Below are 12,336 nucleotides of genomic sequence, written 5' to 3' on the forward strand. Positions count from 1 at the left end.
CCCGATCCCCACACTAACACGGGTTATACAGACCAAAGGACAAACTGCCGATGGTCGGGGCAGAGAGACAATTATTTGTGTTTGTTGGGATTGTACCTGGAATATGGTGTAAAATCCCGATCCCCACAGTAACACGGGTTATACAGACCAAAGGACAAACTGCCGGAGGGTCGGGGCAGAGTGACAATTATTTGTGTTTTGTTGGGATTGTACCTGGAATATGGTGTAAAATCCCGATCCCCACACTAACACGGGTTATGCAGACCAAAGGACAAACTGCCGGAGGGTCGGGGCAGAGTGACATTTATTGTGTTTTGCTGGGATTGTACCTGGAATATGGTGTAAAATCCCGATCCCCACACTAACACGGGTTATACAGACAAAAGGACAAACTGCCGGAGGGTCGGGGCAGAGTGACAATTATTTGTGTTTTGTTGAGATTGTACCTGGAATATGGTGTAAAAACCCGATCCCCACACTAACACGGGTTATACAGACCAAAGGACAAACTGCCGGAGAGTCGGGGCAGAGTGACAATTATTTGTGCTTTGTTGGGATTGTACCTGGAATATGGTGTAAAATCCCGATCCCCACACTAACACGGGTTATACAGACCAAAGGACAAACTGCCGGAGCGTCGGGGCAGAGTGACAATTATTTGTGCTTTGTTGGGATTGTACCTGGAATATGGTGTAAAATCCCGATCCCCACACTAACACGGGTTATACAGACCAAAGGACAAACTGCCGGAGGGTCGGGGCAGAGTGACAATTATTTGTGTTTTGTTGGGATTGTACCTGGAATATGGTGTAAAATCCCGATCCCCACACTAACACTGGTTACACAGACCAAAGGACAAACTGACGGAGGGTCGGGGCAGAGTGACAATTATTTGTGTTTTGTTGGGATTGTACCTGGAATATGGTGTAAAATCCCGATCCCCACACTAACACTGGTTACACAGACCAAAGGACAAACTGCCGGAGGGTCGGGGCAGAGTGACAATTATTTGTGCTTTGTTGGGATTGTACCTGGAATATGGTGTAAAATCCCGATCCCTACACTAACACGGGTTATACAGACCAAAGGACAAACTGCCGGAGGTTCGGGCAGAGTGACAATTATTTGTGTTTTGTTGGGATTGTACCTGGAATATGGTGTAAAATCCCGATCCCCACACTAACACGGGTTATACAGACCAAAGGACAAACTGCCGGAGGGTCGGGCAGAGTGACAATTATTTGTGTTTTGTTGGGATTGTACCTGGAATATGGTGTAAAATCCCGATCCCCACACTAACACGGGTTATACAGACCAAAGGACAAACTGCCGGAGGGTCGGGGCAGAGTGACAATTATTTGTGTTTTGTTGGGATTGTACCTGGAATATGGTGTAAAATCCCGATCCCCACACTAACACTGGTTACACAGACCAAAGGACAAACTGACGGAGGGTCGGGGCAGAGTGACAATTATTTGTGTTTTGTTGGGATTGTACCTGGAATATGGTGTAAAATCCCGATCCCCACACTAACACTGGTTACACAGACCAAAGGACAAACTGCCGGAGGGTCGGGGCAGAGTGACAATTATTTGTGCTTTGTTGGGATTGTACCTGGAATATGGTGTAAAATCCCGATCCCCACACTAACACGGGTTATACAGACCAAAGGACAAACTGCCGGAGGGTCGGGGCAGAGTGACAATTATTTGTGTTTTGTTGGGATTGTACCTGGAATATGGTGTAAAATCCCGATCCCCACACTGACACGGGTTATACAGACCAAAGGACAAACTGCCGGAGGGTCGGGGCAGAGTGACAATTATTTGTGTTTTGTTGGGATTGTACCTGGAATATGGTGTAAAATCCCGATCCCCACACTAACACGTGTTATACAGACCAAAGGACAAACTGCCGGATGGTCGGGGCAGAGTGACAATTATTTGTGTTTTGTTGGGATTGTACCTGGAATATGGTGTAAAATCCCGATCCCCACACTAACACGGGTTATACAAACCAAAGGACAAACTGCCGGAGGGTCGGGGCAGAGTGACAATTATTTGTGCTTTGTTGGGATTGTACCTGGAATATGGTGTAAAATCCCGATCCCTACACTAACACGGGTTATACAGACCAAAGGACAAACTGCCGGAGGTTCGGGCAGAGTGACAATTATTTGTGTTTTGTTGGGATTGTACCTGGAATATGGTGTAAAATCCCGATCCCCACACTAACACGGGTTATACAGACCAAAGGACAAACTGCCGGAGGGTCGGGCAGAGTGACAATTATTTGTGTTTTGTTGGGATTGTACCTGGAATATGGTGTAAAATCCCGATCCCCACACTAACACGGGTTATACAGACCAAAGGACAAACTGCCGGAGGGTCGGGGCAGAGTGACAATTATTTGTGTTTTGTTGGGATTGTACCTGGAATATGGTGTAAAATCCCGATCCCCACACTAACACTGGTTACACAGACCAAAGGACAAACAGCCGGAAGGTCGGGGCAGAGTGACAATTATTTGTGCTTTGTTGGGATTGCACCTGGAATATGGTGTAAAATCCCGATCCCCACACTAACAAGGGTTATAGAGACCAAAGGACAAACTGCCGGAGGGTCGGGCAGAGTGACAATTATTTGTGTTTTGTTGGGATTGTACCTGGAATATGGTGTAAACTCCCGATCCCCACACTAACACGGGTTATACAGACCAAAGGACAAACTGCCGGAGGGTCGGGCAGAGTGACAATTATTTGTGTTTTGTTGGGATTGTACCTGGAATATGGTGTAAAATCCCGATCCCCACACTAACACGGGTTATACAGACCAAAGGACAAACTGCCGGAGGGTCGGGCAGAGTGACAATTATTTGTGTTTTGTTGGGATTGTACCTGGAATATGGTGTAAAATCCCGATCCCCACACTAACACGGGTTATACAGACCAAAGGACAAACTGCCGGAGGGTCGGGGCAGAGTGACAATTATTTGTGTTTTGTTGGGATTGTACCTGGAATATGGTGTAAAATCCCGATCCCCACACTAACACTGGTTACACAGACCAAAGGACAAACAGCCGGAGGGTCGGGGCAGAGTGACAATTATTTGTGCTTTGTTGGGATTGCACCTGGAATATGGTGTAAAATCCCGATCCCCACACTAACAAGGGTTATAGAGACCAAAGGACAAACTGCCGGAGGGTCGGGGCAGAGTGACAATTATTTCTGTTTTGTTGTGATTGTACCTGGAATATGGTGTAAAATCCCGATCCCCACACTAACACGGGTTATACAGACCAAAGGACAAACTGTCGGAGGGTCGGGCAGAGTGACAATTATTTGTGTTTTGTTGGGATTGTACCTGGAATATGGTGTAAAATCCCGATCCCCACACTAACACGGGTTATACAGACCAAAGGACAAACTGCCGGAGGGTCGGGGCAGAGTGACAATTATTTGTGTTTTGTTGGGATTGTACCTGGAATATGGTGTAAAATCCCGATCCCCACACTGACACGGGTTATACAGACCAAAGGACAAACTGCCGGAGGGTCGGGGCAGAGTGACAGTTATTTGTGTTTTGTTGGGATTGTACCTGGAATATGGTGTAAAATCCCGATCCCCACACTAACACGGGTTATACAGACCAAAGGACAAACTGCCGGAGGGTCGGGCAGAGTGACAATTATTTGTGTTTTGTTGGGATTGTACCAGGAGGAGGGTGGAAAAAAAAAAACTAAATGTATCAGGGATGGGGTAAGAAGGGGAGGAGGGTCATTAACTGAAGTTAGAGAAGTCAATGTTCATGCCATCAGGTTGGAGGCTAACCAGCCGGTATATGTTATTGTTCCTCCAACCTGAGTGTGGCTTCATCTTGACAGTAGGGGAGGCCATGGATAGACATATCAGAATGGGAATGGGACATGGAATTAAAATGTGAGGCCTCTGGGAGATCCTGCTTTCCTTGGCAGACCGAGCGTAGGTGTTCAGCGAAATGGTCTCCCAGTCTGCGTCGGGTCTCACCAAAGGCCACACCGGGAGCACCGGACGCATTATACCACACCAGCCGACTCACAGGTGAAGTGTCGCCTCACCTGGAAGGACTGTCTGGGGCCCTGAATAGTGGTGAGGAAGGAAGTGTAAGGGCAGGTGTAGCACTTGTTCTGCTTACAAAGATAAGTGCCAGGAGGGAGATCGGTGGGGAGGGATGGGGGGACAAGGGAGTCGCATAGGGAGCGATCCCTGCGGAAAGCAGAAAGGGAATGTGGAGGGAAAGATGTGCTTGGTAGTGGGATCCCGTCGGAGGTGGCGGAAGTTACGGAGAATTATACGTTGGACCCGGAGGCTGGTGGGGTGGTAGGAGAGGACAAGGGGAACCCTATCCCGAGTCGGGTGGTGGGCAGATGGGGTGAGGGCAGATGTGCGGGAAATGGGAGAGATGCATTTCAGAGCAGAGGTGATGACAGACAGACATACTTTATTGACCCCGAGGGAAACTGTGTTTCGTTGCAGACGCACCACCAAGAATAGTGAAGAAATATTGCAATATAAAACCATAAATAATTAAATAATAATAAGTTAATCATGCCAAGTGGAAATAAGTCCAGGGCCCGCCTATTGGCTCAGGGTGTCTGACACTCCGAGGGAGGAGTTGTAAAGATTGATGGCCACAGGTAGGAATGACTTCCTATGACGCTCAGTGTTACATCTCGGTGGAATGAGTCTCTGGCTGAATGTAATCCTGTACATTATGTAGTGGATGGGAGTCATTGTCCAAGACGGCATGCAACTTGGACAGCATCCTCTTTTCCGACACCACCGTCAGAGCCCCTTTGTTAAAAAAGGAAGACATCTCCTTCGTCCTGGAATGAAAAGCCTCATCCTGAGAGCAGATGTGGTGGAGATGGAGGAATTGTGAGAAGGGACATTTTTGCAAGAGACAGGGTGGGAATAATAATAGTCCAGGTAGCTGTGAGAGTCTGTCGGCTTATAGTAGATATCAGTAGATAAGCCGTCTCCAGAGATGGAGACAGAAAGATCAAGAAAGGGGAGGGAGGTGTCGGAAATGGACCAGGTAAATTTGAGGGCAGTGTGAAAGTTAATGAAGTCAACGAGCTCAGCATGCGTGCAGGAGGCAGACCCAATGCAGTCGTCGATGTAGCGAAGGAAAAGAGGGGGATGGATACCCGTATAGACTTAGAACATGGACTGTTCCACATAACCAACAAAAAGGCAGGCATAACTGGGACCCATGCGGGTGCCCATGGCTACCCCCTTGGTTTGGAGGAAGTGGGAGGAGACAAAGGATAAATTATTGAGAGTAAGAACTAATTCCGCTAGACGGAGGAGAGTGGTTGTAGAGGGGAATTGTTTAGGACTGGAATCCAAAAAGAAGCGGAGAGCTTTGAGACCTTCCTGGTCGGGGGTGGAGGGATATAGGGACTGGACGTCCATGGAGAAAATAAGGTGGTGGCGGCGACGGAACTTAAAACCATTGAAAAAATTCAAAGCGTGAGAAGTGTCACGAATATAGGTGGGAAGGGATTGAGCACGGCGGGGGGGGGGGGGGGATAAGACAGTATCAAGGTATGCAGAAATGAGTTCGGTGGATATATATCCGCCCACTTAACTGGTGACGCGCATGCTCGGTGGGGCAGGAGCAATCTGAGACAATGGGTCCACCTGGACAGGCAGGTTCAAGGTATCCACTACTTCTGGTAGGCTTTTTCTGTACATTGGTGTTTCCATTCTAGGTCTTGATGCAACCAGTCAATATACTCTTCACCTCACATCTATTGGAGTTTTTCAAAGTTTTAGATACCAAATCTTTGCAAACTTCTAAGGAAGTGGAGGCATTTCTTTGTACTTTGTAATGGCACTGCATGCTATGCTGGACCCAGAACAGATCCTCTGAAATGATAACACTAAGGAATTTGAAGTTGCTGACCCTCTTCACCTCTGATCCTCCAATGAGGACAGGCTCTTGGACATCGGTTTCCTCAGCTCCCTGGTCTTGCTGACGTTGAATGAGAGTTGTTGTTGTGGGCACCAGTCAGCTGTGTCTAATCTCCCTCCTATATGCTGCTTTGCCCAAGGACAGTGGTGTCATCAGCAAACTTAAACCTGGCATTGAAGCTTTGCTTGGCCTCCCAGTATAAAGTGAGTAGGGCAGGGAGCTAATCATACAACCTTGAAGTGCACCAGTGTTGATGGTGATTGTGGAGGAGATGATGCCAATCTGAACTGACTAGGGTCTGCAAGTGAGGAAATTGAGGATTCGATTCAAGTCAAGTCAACTTTTATTGTCATTTCAACCATAACTGCTGGTACAGTGCATAGTAAAAATGAGACAATGTTTTTCAGGACCATGGTTGACATGACACAGTACAAAAAACTAGACTGAACTACGTAAATAAAAAAGAACACAGAGAAAGCTATACTAGACTACAGACCTACACTGGACTGCATAAAGTGCACAAAAACAGTGCTGGCATTACAGTAAATAATAAACAGTTGCACAAGTAGGTGTTGAGGCCTAGGTCTTGAAGCAAATTGATTTGTTTTGAGGGGTTAATAGTATTGAATGCAAAACTGTAGTAAGTGAAGAGCTAATGAAATGACTTCTGCTATGGACCTGTGGTGGTGAAAGGTAAATTAGAATGGATCTAAGTCACTGCTCAGGCAGCAATTGGTATGTTTGGTCACCAACCTCTCAGAACACTTTTTCTGAGTGTTTTCTGGGGTCAAAAAGGACAGGGAGGGAGGGAATTGAAGTTGCGGAGAACACTTCTAATGAGGGAAAATATCATAGCTACATAAAGGGAGAGCGACACGAGGCATCATCTACAGAGTCTGTGTGGGTAACAGAACCAGGAATGGAGCAATCATCCTTTTGCAAGTGTTCCATAGGTCCCCCAGTAGACACTAAGGAGCAGGTTGGTAGGCAAATTTTAGAAAGATATAAAATTAACAGGGAAAAGTCGTGGGAGAAATCAGATTCCCTCATTTTGATTGGCACTTCTGTTGTAAGAGATGTAGGAGGGGCAGAATTTGTTGGGTATGCCCAGGAAAGTGTTGTGATATGTGGACAGGCCAACTAGAGGAGAGGCCATACTGGATCTAGACTAGGCAGTGAAGCTGGTCAGGTGACGACTCTCTTGATGGGTGAGGATTTCAGGAGTGATCACAGATCTATGACCTTTAGCTGGCCTTGGACAAGAATAGGAGCAGACAGTATGGGAAAGTATTTCATGGGGGAGGGTTGATTACAATGGTATTAAGCAGGTACTTGAGAGCATAAATTGAGAACAGATGTTCTCAAGCAAATGTATATTGAAAATCTGAATATTTTTTAGGGAGCACTTGCGTAGGGTTCTAGATAGGTTTGTCCTTATGAGGCAGGTAAAGGATGATAAGATGAAAGAATCATGGTTGACAAGAGAAATGGAGCATTTAGTCAAGGAAGAAGGAAGAGTACTTGAGGTTTAGAAAACAAAGATCAGCTAAGGTAGCTAAGAAGGAGCTTAAGAAGTGATTTAACAGTGCTAGGAGGGGACTTGAAGGCTTAGGATTAAGGAAAGACTTCAGCTCGAAAGAGGCGTTGGCTCTGGGTGAGCTTCTGTTAAGGTTCCCTTTTTTCCCCTCACTGTACATAGTGTAGTAAATGGCTGTTGTGTGTTCCTGTTAGGTGTTGGAGTCCTGAGAGACTCGATCTCCCAAGGAGCTACTTCTGCATGAAGTGCATCCAGCTGCAGCTCCTTGAAGACCATGCTAGGGATCTGGAACAGCAGCTGGATGACTTGCTTGTATGGGAGAGTGAGAAGATAATCGATCAGATTTGCAGGGAAGTGGTCATTCCAAAGTTGCAGAAGGCAAGTAGTTGGGTGACTATCAGGAGAAATGGAAAAGTGAATAGGCAGTTAGCGCCGAGCACCCCTGTGGCCATTCCTCTCAATGAGTAACACACTTTGGATACTGTTGTGGGGTATGACCTCCAAGGGGAATGCCACAGAAACCAGACTGCTAGCACTGAGCATAGATCTGTGGTGCAGAAGGGAAAGAGGGAGAAGAGAGGAGTGGTGGTGACATGGGCGAGTGTCAGTAGTCAGGAGAATAGGCAAGAGATTCTCTGAGCGTGAACGGGACACCGTAATGGTACGTTGCCTCCCAGGTGCCAGAGTCAGGGATGACTCACATTGCGTCATTTGGAAAGGGAGGGAGAGCAGCCAGATGTCTCGGTATTTATAGGTACCAATGACGTAGGAAGGAAAAGCAAAGAGGTCCTGAAAAGAGAATTTAGAGAGCTAGGTGAAAAGCTGAGAGGCAGGACTTCCAGGGTAGTAATTTCTGAATTGCTGCCTGTGCCACGTGCCAGCGAGCATAGAAACTGGATGATTTGCCAGATAAATTCATGGCTGAGAAGCTGGTTCAGGGGGCAGGGTTAAGATTCTTGGATCATTGGGATCTATTCTGGGGGAGGTATGACCTGTACAAAAGTGACGGGTTGCACCTGGTCATGCACTTTGGTAGAGGAAATAAATGTGCAGAGTGTTTTCTAAATGGGGAGAAAATCCAACCATCTGAGATGCAAAGGGATTTGGGAGTCCTTGTACAGAGCACCCTAAAGGTTAACTTGCAGGTAGTCGGTGGTGAGAAAGGCAAATGCAATGTTAGCATTCATTTCAATAGGTCTAGAACATGAGCAGGGATGTGATGCTGAAGCTTTATAAGGCACTGGTGAGGCCTCATCTTGAGTAATATGAACAGTTCTGGGCTCATTTAAGAAAAGATGTACTGGCATTAGAGAAGTTCAGAGGAGGTTCACAAAGGTGATTCCAGGAATGAAGGGGTTATTGTACAAGGAACGTTTGATGGCTCTGGGTCTGTACTTGCTGGAATTTAGAAGGGTGGGGGGGGGGCTCTCATTGAATGTTGAAAGACCTTGACAGAGTAGATGTGGAAAGGATGTTTACAATGATGGAGTCAAGGACAAGAGGACGCAGCCTCAGGATAGCTGGGGATCCATTTAAAACCGAGATTCAGAGAAATTTCTTTAGCCAGAGGGTGGTGAATTTGTGGAACTTATTACCACAAGCAGCTGTGGAGGCCAGGTTGTTGGGTGTACAAGGCATCAAAGGTTACGGGGAGAAGGCTGGGGAGTGGGGCGGAGTAGGGGAGAAATAAAAGGATCAGCCAGGATTGAATGGCGGAGCAGGCTCGATGGGCCATATAGCTTAATTCTACACCCGTGTCTTATGGTAAAACCCCATGTTTTACAAGTATATGAAAAAGAGGATGGCTAGAGTGACGGCAGGACTGATCAGGGAAGAGCGAAGAAACATGCCTGGAGTCAGAGGAGTTGGCGGAGGTCATTAAGTATTTTGCTTCAGTGAGGGGAATCTTGATAAATGTGAAGTCAGTGAGGAACAGTTCAATGTGCTGGAACATATGAAGGTTTAGAAAGAAGATGTCTTGGAACTTAAAAAACAAAATATATATATCAGGGTAGGTAAGTCTCTGGGGCTGGATAGATTGTACCACAAGTTACTATGGGAGTGAAAGAGGAGATTGATATCACTGGCAGTGATCTTTGCATCCTCGGCCACTGGCGTAGTACTAGAAGTTGTACCAGAGGGAGGCAAATGTTTCATTTTCTTCAGGAAAGGTAATAAGGATTACCCTGGGAATTGCAGACCAGTGTGACTTGCGTCAGTACTGGGCAAACTAATGGGGGGAGGATTCTTAGAGACAGGATTTGTGAGCATTTGGAGGAGGACAGGCTAATTAGGGATAATCAGCATATTTTTGAGTGAAGTAGGTTGGAAATCACGAGCTTGATTTACTGCTTTGTGGAATTTACAAACTGAAGATGGGGCAGTAATTGTGCATATGGATTTCAGTAAGGTATTCAATAAGCTTTCCAATGTTAGGTCAGAAAATCAGTAGGCATGGGATCCAGGGAAGCTTTGCATGTATGCAGAATTAGCTTGCCCATGGAAGACAGAGGATGGTAATACACGGAGTGTATTCTGCCTGGAGGTCTGTGACTGGAGGCCTTCCACAGGGATCTATTCTGGGACCCCAGCTCTTTTGTAATTTTTATAAACAACTTGAATGTCAAAGTTGAAGGGTGGGTTAGTAAGTTTGATAACAAGGGTTGATAATGTTGTAGATGGTGTAGAAGCTCGTCATAAAGTACAATGGGCACTGATAGGATGTACAGATGGGCTGAGAGATGGCAGGTGGAATTGAAGCTGGAATTCATCCTTGCCAAGTGTGAAGTGATACAAAGTTGAATTTGTATTACCAGGATTCTTGACAGCGTAGAGGAAAGAAGGATCTTGTGGTCCGCATCTATAGATCCCTTCAAGTTGCCACACAAGTTGATGAGGTTAATAAGGAGGCATATGGTGTGTTGGCCTTCATCAGCCGGGTGATTTGAGTTCAAGAGCCGTGACGCTGCAGCTCTGTAAAACTATTTAGACTTCACTCGGAGTCTTGTGTTCAGACCCGTCACCTTATCATTAGAAGGATGTGGAAGCCTTAAGGGAGGATGCAGAGGAGATTTACCAGGATGCTGCCTGGATTGGAGCATGTCTAATGAGGAAAGGTTTGGTGAGCTAAGGCTTTTCTGTATGGGGCGAAGGAGGATGAAATGCAATTTGATAGGTGTGTAAGATAAAGGGCATAGATAGTGGACAGCCAGCGCCTTTTTTAATTTAACACGGTGCTCAGTGCACAGAACACACTGCTGAGGATGATGATGGAGGCTGATACATTCAGGACATTTAAGACATTCATGTGCATAGGCACATGGATAAAAGAAAACTGGAGTGCTATGTGAGAAAGAAGGGTTAGATTGATCTTGGATTGGGTTAAAAGGATTGCGTAACATTGCGGCCTGTACTGTGCTGTATTGATCTATGTTCCAATACTTTCAATTCAAGAGGTAACAGTATTTGCTTGAAGGCCTGAAAGAAGAATTAAAAATCTGGTATTTTTTTTTTTAAAAAGTTGTTTATAGCAGAAGCTTCTTTGTTAAGGATAGTTCCTTTTAGAAAGCAGTTTGACAGATAGTCAACAGTTCCTGGTGCCAGCAATGAGTATCCCTTTCTTAGGGAAAAAACATACTCCAATGTGTGCAGATATACTTTTCTCTCCCAGAATGGTAGTGGAATTGATTTACAAGCCATAAGTTTAATGTTCAATTGAATAATTTTCGAGTGCTGTATTGTACGTCTCAATTTGGCACAACTATAATTTTAATGGCAAGAATCAGTAGAAAGAAGGTTGCTGCTTTTTTTTCTTGTCTGAGCAATGTGATTTTCTTTACAGGCAGAGACGATGTCAATGGAGGACTTGGTGAAAACGCTTATGGTCGGAAGTCGCTGGGGCAAGAGCTGAGGGTTAACAATGTGACCACTGATGTAAGCAGCATTCAGCGTGGGAGTCGTGCTTTCGCTACAAAGGAGATGAGGAAATCACAGGGTAAGCTGACTATCCAGATAAACATTAATTTTGCCTAGAAAGGTATTCTGTAAAGCATCCTTAGTGCTGCAGAAATTTAAAGGCTGAAGGGTCTCGACCTGAAGCATCGACTGTCTGTTTCCCTCTATGATGTTAATTGACCCACTGAATTCCTCCAGCATTTTCCGTGTTGCAAGGAGAATTGGAGTTAATGTTCATGTCCTTTGTCAAAACTATGAAACAGAGTAAGCAAGTAACAGAGGTTAAGAGGATTGAGCAAACAAAATGATAATCTGTTTGAATCAGATCACATCTGGACCAACTGTTACTTTCCAAGGACTAGTTTCGTAGAGTGGAACATTGATTCCTTTGTATACAGAAGACTTTCAGGGTGATGTGTTTGACAATGGAAGAGGTGGGTGAGCTACTCAGATGGAAGAGTCTTAACACGTGGATGGTGGAACAAGTCCATTCGGGGGTGATGCCCAACGGCACTTATTTACATAAAGAATAATAGAAGTCATGTCACCAGCCTCATTGAAAGGAATCAAAATTGATACATTTTCTCTAATTCTGTCAAATTGAGTTGGGGATGGCGGGGGGGGGGGGGTAACACTGGGGTTGAAAGCACAGGGCAGCCATGGATCTGCAGCTTCGTTCCGAGGCCCCGCCCAATTACCGGGTGACGCGCTGACAACATCGCGCATGCTCAGTCCGGGAAGGTCGGTGTTGTTTTTCGTTCTTTGTTGAAGCGGGATCAGGAGGGGGTCCTCACCCTCGCCCCTTGGGGTGGGGAGCCGGGGACGGATCATTCTCTGCGGGGCGACACCAAGATTTTCCTTTCGGTGAGTATTGAAGCAGGTCCGGA

General features: G+C 46.0%; 1 protein-coding gene and 1 long non-coding RNA gene across 2 annotated transcripts in view; one reads left to right on the forward strand and one right to left on the reverse strand.

The window, feature by feature from the left end:
* Positions 1 to 12,336, reverse strand: part of LOC140722511 (uncharacterized) — a 432,302-nt gene that overhangs the window by 377,401 nt on the left and 42,565 nt on the right. The gene's annotated exons all lie outside the window — the stretch shown is intronic.
* LOC140722508 (NACHT, LRR and PYD domains-containing protein 3-like) overlaps positions 12,221 to 12,336 on the forward strand; it is an 863,879-nt gene continuing 863,763 nt past the window's right edge. The window contains exon 1 of the transcript XR_012097639.1: positions 12,221 to 12,313. The gene's annotated coding sequence lies outside the window, so the exon portion shown is untranslated. The remainder of the gene's footprint in view (positions 12,314 to 12,336) is intronic.

This window comes from Hemitrygon akajei, unplaced genomic scaffold (genome assembly GCF_048418815.1).
Source record: "Hemitrygon akajei unplaced genomic scaffold, sHemAka1.3 Scf000078, whole genome shotgun sequence".
NCBI lineage: Eukaryota > Metazoa > Chordata > Chondrichthyes > Myliobatiformes > Dasyatidae > Hemitrygon > Hemitrygon akajei.